This window comes from Triticum urartu, chromosome 2 (genome assembly GCF_003073215.2).
Source record: "Triticum urartu cultivar G1812 chromosome 2, Tu2.1, whole genome shotgun sequence".
Classification (NCBI taxonomy): Eukaryota; Viridiplantae; Streptophyta; class Magnoliopsida; order Poales; family Poaceae; genus Triticum; species Triticum urartu.
Genome location: NC_053023.1, coordinates 92,687,683 through 92,700,327, shown reverse-complemented (window position 1 = coordinate 92,700,327; position 12,645 = coordinate 92,687,683).

The following is a 12,645-nucleotide window of genomic DNA, read 5'->3' as shown; positions in this document are numbered from 1 at the left end:
GTAGTGGTCGTCGTTAGCCCCTGGAGCTAGCCGGCCACCGCCACGTCGCCCTGCAGCACAGAGAGGCGGTTCACCGCCATTCTTATCCCCGGCGGCCGCAAACCGACTTGGACGTGCTATAAAGAGAGGTCCCCGAACTCCCTCAAGCACGCAGGCAACCTCAGGCCACCCCAATGGCGCTCCCCTAGCTCGCATTAGACCCAGGGAGGTTTTCTTCCCCGTCTCCGGCAACTCCTGCCGCCGCCACCGCCCCGGCCATTCCGGCACCTCTAGTATCTCCCCCTCTCCACTCTCCCGACCAGGAGCCTTCTCTTCCTCACGCGAACACTTCCCCCTACTCGATTTTGATCGGGAACCACCGTAGCCCCAAAACCACTCTGCTCCCGAAGCCCCTCCGCGGCGAAGCTCATCGCCGACGACTCTTTCCACCCCCGTCTACCCAGCGACCACCGGAAGGACCGCCTCGGTCTCGCGGATCCATCCAGACCCTCTGGAACCCGCGGGGAGCCGCCGTTCGCTGGCAACGATCGCCGTTGCCTCGCCTCTGTTCGGGCAGAGGAAGAGGAGGGAGGGATAGACCAGTCAAACCTGACCAGTGGGCCAGGCGGGCCCACTGTCAGTGACTCGCGTGCCGTCCACGCTGGAGTAAGTGGAAGCGTAAATCCAAAATATGCTTTCGACGTGTACGTGTTTATTCGAAACGTTTTCTTTTCTGTTTTATTTTAAATAACAAATTTTGACCTAAACTTTGACTAGCTGTAACTTTTTAAATAAAACTCCAAATGAGTTAAATCTTTTTCCTACCTCTCTCAAATATTATCTAGTTTATTTTAAGATTTATTTCAAAAAAATTCAGACAACTTTTTGGTACTGTTTTTGAAACTATATATTGATTCAAAAATATTTTGAATAGGATTTTTGGAGAGAGGAGAAAACTTTCAAAAGTTTTGGAGTGCACCCTGCCTTTCCACACCTTGAAGGCAAGCATTCTGAACCCCGGAATAATATTTTTGATGTATTAGATGACACGTTTATAACACCACCTTATTTCGGAGAACTCGTTATTTTATGTGGTGATACGATCATTTGCATGAATGCATACTAGTGATTTCCTTGCTATTGGAAATGAATATACTTGTGATGGTAATCACCCTCATGTGCCTTGCATGCATGCCGGAAAGGAATCCGGGAAAGCCTCTGCCTTGGGTAGGAGTGAGCTTGTCGCCGGTCCCCGTCGGGACAGTTATGTCCGGTATGGCATAGTAAGGTATAATGGGTGGTGATTTCGTCGGTTGAAATATATTTGATATACATGTCATGCAGGGAACTTATAAGCCTCCAGAGTCGGTCGTAGATCAAGTCTTGTTCCAGTAACCCCCATATTTGCCTCGTACTACCACTCGTCCCTACCGCAGGTAGGGTACGGTTCAGTAAGTCGTCAACCCCTTTCCAGCACACACCGTACAGAGAGGCCATGGTGGAAGATGTCGGTTGTAGCCGGTAGGCATGCCACCTGGTCAGGGGGCATGGGTGTTTCCGGTTGGGACCGAGAGGGGAGGCCACCCCTTAGAGCGCGCGATATAAATTTGATCCCATGCTACGCGAGGTTGTAGCCTCCCCACTTAGAGTTTTGCTTAACAAGTGTCGTGGGTGATTCCAGACACCGATGAGTTAAGCTGGTGTGTGCAAGTTAGGCGTGTTTTCAACTAAAAGGCCATAGACGGAATTAGTCCCGATGGACTAAAGGAATCCGTTACTCGTGGGTAAAGAGTACACCCTCTGCAGAGATTAAACCTATTCGAATAGCCGTGTCCATGGTTAAGGATTACAGTCGGGGATGAGTCAAGGGTTGGTCTTAGTGTCGGTCTTCGGAGGAGAAAATTGATAAAACCAGAACTTGGATGGTGACTTGTGAAGATTATGGTTATTATTATTTTGGACTAACCCATTACATCATTGAGTATCCCTGGGATGGTTCTACCTCCTGGATATTCATTGTGATTATTTGATTTATAAGCCCTTTATGTGGTGTCGCTGAGATGCCCGACTGTGGCATTGCTTGTTATTTATTTATTTTATAAGCCCTTTATGTGGTGTCGCTGAGACGCCTGACTGTGGCATTGCTTGTTATTTATTTATTTTATAAGCCATTTATGTGGTGTCGCTGAGACGCCCGACTGTGGCATTGCTTGTTATATATTTTTTACTTTATAAGCCCTTTAGGTGGTGTCGTTCAGACGCCCGACTGCGGCATTTTATTCCCCACTCCATTATTGCTTATTCATGTTGCATATAAACAACCTGCTTGCATGCATAAAAGATGTTTTATTTATGACTGACGATGTGATCATAGAATTTTTTTCAGTGCATGATTATCAATTATATTATCCCAGTGTTCATAATGTTTGCGAGTACATTCAAAGTACTCAATGGCTTGTCCCTGGCTATTGTCTTGGCCAGATTTCTGCTTGGAGAGGAGTGTTGCGGTGACAGCCCCGGAAACTAAGCAACGGTGATAGCAGCCTCGCGAAGATAGGAGTTGACCTGGTCAGCTATTCCTGTGGGAAATGGAGTCACATAGACACGGACGACTCACAAACCGCTTCCGCCATCGACCACTAGAAACCCAATTGTTGTACTCACAGGCCAGAATGGTCTTGTACTACATATTTTGTATTTTTGCTTGGAATTTCTGTATCAAGTTGGTGCCTCATCAGCTAACAGTAATCCTGGGGCTGGTGAGCACGACGGCCATTTTCTGGAAATCAATGTTTGGAAAAAATGGGTCGTGACAGACTTGGTATCAGAGCCAGGCTGACCATTGGCTAATCCTATCTTAGGCGGGTCTATAAACTTAGGCAAACCAACCCACCAAACCATAACCAAACCCCAGCCAAGCTTCTCGTGCAAGATAGCCCCACAGTGACCCGACACCTTTTGGCAGTCGGTGCCCAACCTATCAACCTAAACTGTCGCTCATGCGCCGGTGACCGGCCCCTAAATAGTCCTTTCTCGCAAACGTGCGAAGGAAGACTCCGTCCCCTTTTCCTATAAAAAGGGGCACGCTAGCCCAAGACAGCACAGCACAGCCTCTACCCCAAACCAAGCTACAATGCCTGGCCCTGTCGTGCACAATGAGACCACGGCAACCAACCTTGGAGGCTTTGTGACCATACTCGCAAACCTCACCCGTCGTGCCTATGCGTTAAGAGCCCCCAGAATATGTTGTGTACCAGGGACCCATGAGCGGTGAGAACCGTCAATTCTGGGCCACTGTAAACATCTACAGTAGGGGTCTAGCACCCGAACGCCCATACAGGTTCACCGGAAGAACGACTTCCTTGATCCACAAGCCATCCAACTAGCTGCTCGAGAAGCTATAGTTCATCTCCGACACTTGTCGCCCAGAGTTAACTGTCGCTCGTTCCACTACTACCCCAGACGTGAAGGGTATGGTAGACCACCCCAAGTTGCCAACGGAGATCACGAGACAGATCCTGCATTGTTGCACCTAGTGCGCTATGTAAGTGCACTAGAGGAACTGTGCGATCAAATCACTATTGATCTAATCGCAGCTCGTGGAGAGCTGGTTCGTCGAGCCCCGGCGAGAGAAGAGAACGAGCCCAACGCCGAGAACCCAGTCGTGCTGTTTGGACACCCGATCGAGTCCCTGAGGCCTGCCCCAGCCATCGGCCAAGGTGCTGCGATAACCCCAGAAGTGCTTCGTCGCATATTGGGAGCACACTCCAACGGGGTTGTGGCCAACAATCCCCGAGATGGTCCTCATCGCTACCCCGAGCCTGCAGCCCCTCAACCCACTCCAGCTAATTCCGACGGCGAGACCCGTGGAGAAGCCTCAACATCCACAAGGCACGCCCGCTTGGATGTAAACGAGGTAGACTAAGTCACCCGAGTCGTATCGAGTCCCAGTGTACCCTCGCTTTGTAATCGTGTGGCCTTGTAATTAAATGCCGCCTGTTGTCGTGCCTCTGTTTTAATAGTAGCCTTGCCTGGATACGCCAGTATGCAGTATAAGATTTCTATCCCAGACACAGTTACCAAAAACCTCCCCGACAACCCCCACAGTAACACATCACTATAGTGAAAGGTGTGAATCTGTGGCTCAACGCCGACCATTGGAACAGAGCTGAAAATTTTCTTTACCATTCACCACGGTAAAAATGACCCAGCTCCGGTGCTATAAAAAGGCCACCGCGTGACCTTGCCAAGCACCTCTCACCTTGTGCACCACCCTCACAACCATTTCTTGCCATGTCGACCCCCAGCATTTACCTGAGAACCCCAGATGCAACCCCGGGTAGTTTTGTCATGATATTGTGGGATTTTACCTGCAGTACCATGGGCGCTACCCAGCCACCCCAGTACGAGTTGTTCAAATCAAGAATCACCCCTTCCACCTCGAGATATTGGACAGCAATACACATCCCTCCCGTAAACTCAAACCAAGATCCAACGGAGGTCTCCTTCGTGGGGAAATCTATGCCAACCCCACATATGGCCATAGAAGTTGTTGCATACGAAGCGCTTGCTCGCCTTCGATTCGCGGTACCCTATGCCAGCGAACGAGGGTATTATTACTTCCCGAGCCGTGCAGCACCCGGAGGAGTGACATCTTTTTCCGGTGGACGAATTGAGAGAGACCCAGTCCTGGCCAACCTTGTCTAGTATGTCATCGCTCAAGAGCGTTTAACCCAACGCGTGATGGGTTATCTCCAGAGCCTCGCAGATTTAAATCCTCAGATCGCCATCGGCAGAGCACTAAGGCCCGACCAGGAGAGACACATGCATCGACTGGTCAATCCACTTCCCCCAATAGAAGAGGAGTGTATCCCAGTACCAGAGACGTTTTCTAGGGACCCCGTCCAATTACCGTTTCCATTTTAGACGTCGCTGCGGTGTTCATTATTGCAACATTTATTTATGTGTGTGACTTATGCGTGATACCCTGAGTTTGTACGACGAGTCAATTATTTGGCTTCTACTAATGTGTGTAGTTTTTGTTGTGGTTTATGCTCCTTTAAATTAACTGTTTTTCCCACGCAAAATCCTGGAGTGAGATTTCTTTTCCCTAAGTTGCTACATCTGCACCTTCTCACGGCGTGGATTAATTAATTTGACAGAGCACCACGGCAGCAGATTCAAAACCATAATCATTCGAACAAATACACTGTTTGCAAAACTTTGCAACGGTGTTACATCTAGCTAATCACCCCCTAACAACAGTTAGCACCCGGAACACCCCATCTACTCCTCGCGATCACCACCACCGCGGAGAGCCAACACCCGAGCAGTAGCGTCGCGACGATTGTCGAGGATCATCGCGCACAGGAGCACGGAGAGCCCCAACAGTGTCTCCACCCCTCCGCATATCAGGATCGCAAACCAGTCTGGCATCGCCTCCGCCATTAGAGCCTAACCCGAGCTTTTGTAAGCAGTAATGGAGGAAGAAGGAGGAGGAGAAGTGAGGCCAGGTGTGAGGACGAAGGGAGGGGCACCCCGACCGTTTTATAGCTCGAGCTCGGTGTATTGTGGGCGAAGTCCACCAACGCCGCTCGTCGCCGATCGCCGGTGTTCGGAGACAAATCCGCGAGCAGTGCCGACAGCGCGCTGGCCCGCGAGGTGAGTGCACACTGCACCGGTAGCTAGCACGCCACGCACTACCGCGGTACGGCCTAGATGCCCTACGCGCTAGGCGTCGCCGGTGGAGAAAGCGCGGGAAAGCGCGCGGGAGAGAGGAAGAAGAGAGAACCAGAGGGAGAAGAAGAGGCTGACAGTGAGCCCCGGGTCCACCTGTCGGCCAGAGAGAGCACTGTGCTCTCGGGTACGACCAGCGTATATTTAAATTTAGAAGTTATTCTAAATTTGTATCCAGCGTAGAAATCTCACGTTTTTGTCCCGAACCATAGATTTTTCCATGCAGCACCAGTATTCACACTGTGGTTTTTCACCACTTATTGCCCTCTCACTGTAGCCACATTTTTATTGCGTATAGTTTTTCTTAAAACAACTTTGAACAAATCTCGAGGACGAGATTTTTCTTAAGGGGGGTGGTGTTGTGACACCCCAAAAAAAATTTTTTGGCCTTGTTTTATTAAATTAAATTTTTTGCCAGGAATTAAAACTTTGATTTTTTTGGACTCCCTTTTGATTTTTTTTGAAACATTTCCTTTCTTATTATCATGGAGTTGTTCCCTAAAGTGAAAACCTTACAAATATGTTATTGGACTTGTTTAACCTCTCAAGAAAAACTTTTGTTTTATCAGTATAACTAATTACATAATTAATTTGCTTGATCTTTATTTTCTTGAAAAATGGTTTTCCAAGGTTATATGGCCATATTTGAACTACAACCATTTGATAAATTCACTTAAAATTCCAACCAAAATTTGGAGTTGTCATGTGATATTTTTAAATCACTTTTATACAAAAATATCTTTTATTCATGAGATATTTTGAGCTCTGCATCAATTTTTCTTCTCTGGTCCAGAGTGCAATTTTGCACTACAACCCATTTAAATATTTCTTTCTGGCCTCCACCAAAATTATGGGATGTTGGTAGTAGCATATGATTCAACTTTATGCAGAAACCCAGTGATGTTATTTGCAAGTTTTGAGTGAATCAACCTCATCTTCATTCTGGTCCAACATGATGGTTTGTACAGCAACCATATCCTTGCTTGCTCTTTGGCCCTTAAGCTTTCTCATGCTTGTAGTGCACCTTGCCAAACCCTTAAGTCCAGGAGAGTGGTCCCATTGGATGACTCTAAGTGCTTGAAATCATGCCCTTTTCTTTCTGTCCAAAACTGAAGTTTTGCAAAACTTGCACTAACAACTATCTGCTTTTGGCAAACTAACTTCACCACCTTCTCATGCATCTAAAGAGACCACCATCAGGAGTTTTTGGCCACTCCAAGACCTGCTTAAGTGCCCTTAGCATTTTGTCAAACACCTTATGGGCATGATCAGTTTTGACATGGGTTTGTGTTTGCTGTATGAACTTGATCCCCTGACCAAACCAGCCTGTCCAATGGTGTTTCCCTAGCCTATAGCCCCACCCTGCTAACCCTCTTGCGGTTTGGAACCCCCCAGCATGCCATGGCATTTCGTCGAGTACGTTTCGTGCATGCTCTGGGCGCGAGCAGAGCACGCGTTTTGCACGTGCCGTGCCGAGCCGACGCGTCGCGCCCCTGGCCTTGCCCGCTCTGCAGAGCCACGCCACTCGCTCTCCTCCTCACCACATCACGCCAAGCAGGCCCTGGTGCCCTGCATCACCGCCATCAGAGCCGCTTGGCGGCATGCCCGCGGCCGCATCCGCCACCGCCATGGGCAGCACCGCCAAAACCACCACAGCGCACCAGCTCGCCTCTTTCGACAGTGTAGTGGTCGTCGTTAGCCCCTAGAGCTAGCCAGCCACCGCCACGTCGCCCTGCAGCACCGAGAGGCGGTTCACCGCTGTTCTTATCCCCGGCCGCCACAAACCGACTTGGACGTGCTATAAAGAGAGGTCCCCGAACTCCCCCGAGCACGCAGGCAACCTCAAGCCACCCCAATGGCGCTCCCCTAGCTCGCATTCGACCCACGGAGGTTTTCTTCCCCATCTCCGGCAACTCCTGCCGCCGCCACCACCCCGGCCATTCCGGCACCTCTAGTACCTCCCCCTCTCCACTCTCTCCACCAGGAGCCTTCTCTTCCTCCCGCGAACACTTCCCCCTACTCGATTTTGATCGGGAACCACCGTAGCCCCAAAACCACTCTGCTCCCGAAGCCCCCTCCGCCGCGAAGCTCACCGCAGATGACTCATTCCACCCCCGTCTACCCAGCGACCACCGGAAGGACAACCTCCGTCTCGCGGATCCATCCAGACCCTCTAGAACCCGCGGGGAGCCGCCGTTCGCCGGCGACGATCGCCGTTGCCTCGCCTTCGTTCGGGCAGAGGAAGAGGAGGGAGGGATAGACCAGTCAAACCTGACCAGTGGGCCAGGCAGGCCCACTGTCAGTGACTCGCGCGCCTCCACGCTGGAGTAAGTGGAAGCATAAATCCAAAATACGCTTTCGACGTGTACGTGTTTATTCGAAACGTTTTCTTTTCTGTTTTATTTTAATTAACAGATTTTGACCTAAACTTTGACTAGCTGTAACTTTTTAAATAAAACTCCAAATGAGTTGATTCTTTTTCCTACCTCTCTCAAATATTATCTATTTTATTTTAAGATTTATTTCACAAAAATTCAGACAACTTTTTGGTACTGTTTTTGAAACTATATATTGATTCAAAAATATTTTGAATAGGATTTTTGGAGAGAGGAGAAAACTTTCAAAAGTTTTGGAGTGCACCCTGCCTTTCCACACCTTGAAGGCAAGCATTCTGAACCCCGGAATATTATTTTTGATGTATTAGATGACACATTTATAACACCACCTTATTTCGGAGAACTCGTTATTTTATGTGGTGATACGATCATTTGCATGAATGCATACTAGTGATTTCCTTGCTGTTGGAAATGAATATACTTGTGATGGTAATCACCCTCATGTGCCTTGCATGCATGCCGGAAAGGAATCCGGGAAAGCCTCTGCCTTGGGTAGGAGTGAGCTTGTCGCCGGTCCCCGCCGGGACGATTATGTCCGGTATGGCATAGTAAGGTATAATCGGTGGTGATTTCGTCGGTTGAAATATATTTGATATACATGTCATGCAGGGAACTTATAAGCCTCCAGAGTCGGCCTTAGATCGAGTCTTGTTCCAGTAACCCCCATATTTGCCTCGTACTACCACTCGTCCCTGCTGCAGGTAGGGTACGGTTCAGTAAGTCGTCAACCCCTTTCCAGCACACACCGTACAGAGAGGCCATGGTGGAAGATGTCGGTTGTAGCCGGTAGGCATGCCACCTGGTCAGGGGGCATGGGTGTTTCCGGTTGGGACCGAGAGGGGAGGCCACCCCTTAGAGCACGCGATATAAATTTGATCCCATGCTACGCGAGGTTGTAGCCTCCCCACTTAGAGTTTTGCTTAACAAGTGTCGTGGGTGATTCCAGACACCGATGAGTTAAGCTGGTGTGTGCAAGTTAGGCGTGTTTTCATCTAAAAGGCCGTAGACGGATTTAGTCCCGATGGACTAAAGGAATCCGTTACTCGTGGGTAAAGAGTACACCCTCTGCAGAGATTAAACCTATTCGAATAGCCGTGTCCATGGTTAAGGATTACAGTCTGGGATGGGTCAAGCGTTGGTCTTAGTGTCGGTCTTCGGAGGAGAAAATTGATAAAACCAGAACTTGGATTGTGACTTGTGAAGATTATGGTTATTATTATTTTGGACTAACCCATTACATCGTTGAGTATCCCTGGGACGGTTCTACCTCCTGGATATTCATTGTGATTATTTGATTTATAAGCCCTTTATGTGGTGTCACTGAGACGCCCGACTGTGGCATTGCTTGTTATTTATTTATTTTATAAGCCCTTTATGTGGTGTCGCTGAGACGCCCGACTGTGGCATTGCTTGTTATATATATTTTTACTTTATAAGCCCTTTAGGTGGTGTCGTTCAGATGCCCGACTGCGGCATTTTATTCCCCACTCCATTATTTCTTATTCATGTTGCATATAAACAACCTGCTTGCATGCATAAAAGATGTTTTATTTATGACTGACGATGTGATCATAGAATTTTTTTCAGTGCATGATTATCAATTATATTATCCCAGTGTTCATAATGTTTGCGAGTACATTCAAAGTACTCACTGGCTTGTCCCTGGCTATTGTCTTGGCCAGATTTCTGCTTGGAGAGGAGCGTTGCGGTGACAGCCCCGGAAACTAAGCAACGGTGATAGCAGCCTCGCGAAATAGGAGTTGACCTGGTCAGCTGTTCCTGTGGAAAATGGAGTCACATAGACACGGACGACTCACAAACCGCTTCCGCCATCGACCACTAGAAACCCAATTGTTGTACTCACAGGCCAGAATGGTCTTGTACTACATATTTTGTATTTTTGCTTGGAATTTCTGTATCAAGATGGTGCCTCATCAGCTAACAGTAATCCTGGGGCTGGTGAGCACGACGGCCATTTTCTGGAAATCAATGTCTGGAAAAATCGGGTTGTGACAGAGGCCAACCCAAAGAAGGTCAAGGCCATTGAAGACATGAGTCCACCGTCGACCCTCAAGGAAATGGAAAAGCTTGCTGGATGGGTGACTGCGTTGGGACACTTCATTTCCATGCTGGGAAAGCGCGCCCTACCCTTCTTCAAGCTGATGAAGAAGAAGGCCCATTCGAGTGGACCCGGAGGCCGACCGAGCATTTCAAGACCTCAAGAGATACCTGACCAGCCCCTAGTGCTGGTGGCGCCGCGACCTCTCAAGCCCCTAGTGCTTTATCTTGCCTCCACTCCCCACTCCGCCAGTGCGGCTCTAGTGGCGGTTCGGGAAGAACACCAAGCCAAGGGCGCATTGCGGCGAGCTACGTCCCTAGCAGTGACGACGCAAGACCAGGACGGCGCCGCAAGGGCCGCAGCAGCGACAACAGATCATCAAGCTCAGCAGGACGACGCCCCCGAACCCACAAAGGCCCCGACAAGCGATCAAGCATTGGGGGATCCACCGCCTCAGGAGGCACCCCAACTCCCGGAAGGCGCAAGCCTCATCAGTGCACCTGTCCTCATCGATCACCTGGTATTTTTCGTCAGCACGGTGTTGCGGGATACAAGAGCATGGTACCCCATGCCTCAGAAGCTCCTACTCGCGCTCCTGGTGGCCTCACGTAAGCTGCGACACTACTTTCAAGGCCACCCCATCAAGGTCGTCTCGTCCTACCCATTGGAGAGGGTGCTCAGGAGCCCCAACTCCGCCGGGAGGGTCATCGAGTGGAACATCGAGCTGCAGGCATTCAAGTTGGAGTTCAGCACCACCAGGGTGTTGGGGAATGTAGCAATAATTCAAAATTTTCCTACGTGTCACCAAGATCTATCTATGGAGAGACCTGCAATGAGGGGAAGGAGAGTGCATCTACATACCCTTGTAGATCGCTAAGCGGAAGCATTCAAGAGAACGGGGTTGATGGAGTCGTACTCGTCGTGATCCAAATCACCGATGATCCTAGTGCCGAACGGACGGCACCTCCGCGTTCAACACACGTACAGCCCGGTGACGTCTCCCATGCCTTGATCCAGCAAGGAGAGAGGGAGAGGTTGAGGAAGACTCCATCCAGCAGCAGCACAACGGCGTGGTGGTGATGGAGGAGCGTGGCAATCCTGCAGGGCTTCGCCACGCACCGCGAGATATGAGGAGAAAGAGAGGGAGGGCTGCACCAACAGGCAGAGATCAGATCGCGTGTTATGGGCAGCCCCAGGCCTCACTATATATAGGGGAGAGGGAGGAGGGTGCGCCCCCTCTAGGGTTCCCACCCCTAGAGGGGCGGCAGCCCTAGATGGGCCTTGGGGTGGCGGCCAAGGGAGGATTCCCTCCCCCCAAAGGCACCTAGGAGGTGCCTTCCCCTCCTAGGACTCTTCCTTTTAGGGTTTCCCCACACTAGGCACATGGGCCCTAGGGGAAAGTGGCGCCCCAACACACTTTGGGCTGGATACCTTCCCACTTCAGCCCATGGGACCCTCCGGGATAGGTGGCCCCACCCGGTGGACCACCGGGACCCTTCCGATGGTCCCGGTACAATACCGATGACCCCGAAACTTGTCCCGATGTCCGAAATAGGACTTCCCATATATAAATCTTTTCCTCCGAACCATTCTGGAACTCCTCGTGACGTCCGGGATCTCATCCGGGACTCCGAACAACATTCGGTAACCACATACAAACTTCCTTTATAACCCTAGCGTCATCGAACCTTAAGTGTGTAGACCCTACGGGTTCGGGAGACATGCAGACATGACCGAGACATTCTCCGGTCAATAACCAACAGCGGGATCTGGATACCCATGTTGGCTCCCACATGTTCCACGATGATCTCATCGGATGAACCACGATGTCAAGGACTTAATCAATCCCGTATACAATTCCCTTTGTCTAGCGGTATTGTACTTGCCCGAGATTCGATCGTCGGTATACCAATACCTTGTTCAATCTCGTTACCGGCAAGTCACTTTACTCGTTCCGTAACACATCATCCCATGATCAACTCCTTGATCACATTGTGCACATTATGATGATGTCCTACCGAGTGGGCCCAGAGATACCTCTCCGTCGCATGGAGTGACAAATCCCAGTCTCGATTCGTGCCAACCCAACAGACACTTTTGGAGATACCTGTAGTGCACCTTTATAGTCACCCAGTTACGTTGTGACGTTTGGTACACCCAAAGCATTCCTACGGTATCCGGGAGTTGTACAATCTCATGGTCTTAGGAAATGATACTTGACATTAGAAAAGCTTTAGCATACGAACTACACGATCTTTGTGCTAGGCTTAGGATTGGGTCTTGTCCATCACATCATTCTCCTAATGATGTGATCCCGTTATCAATGACATCCAATGTCCATGGTCAGGAAACCGTAACCATCTATTGATCAACGAGCTAGTCAACTAGAGGCTTACTAGGGACATGGTGTTGTCTATGTATCCACACATGTATCTGAGTTTCCTATCAATACAATTCTAGCATGGATAATAAACG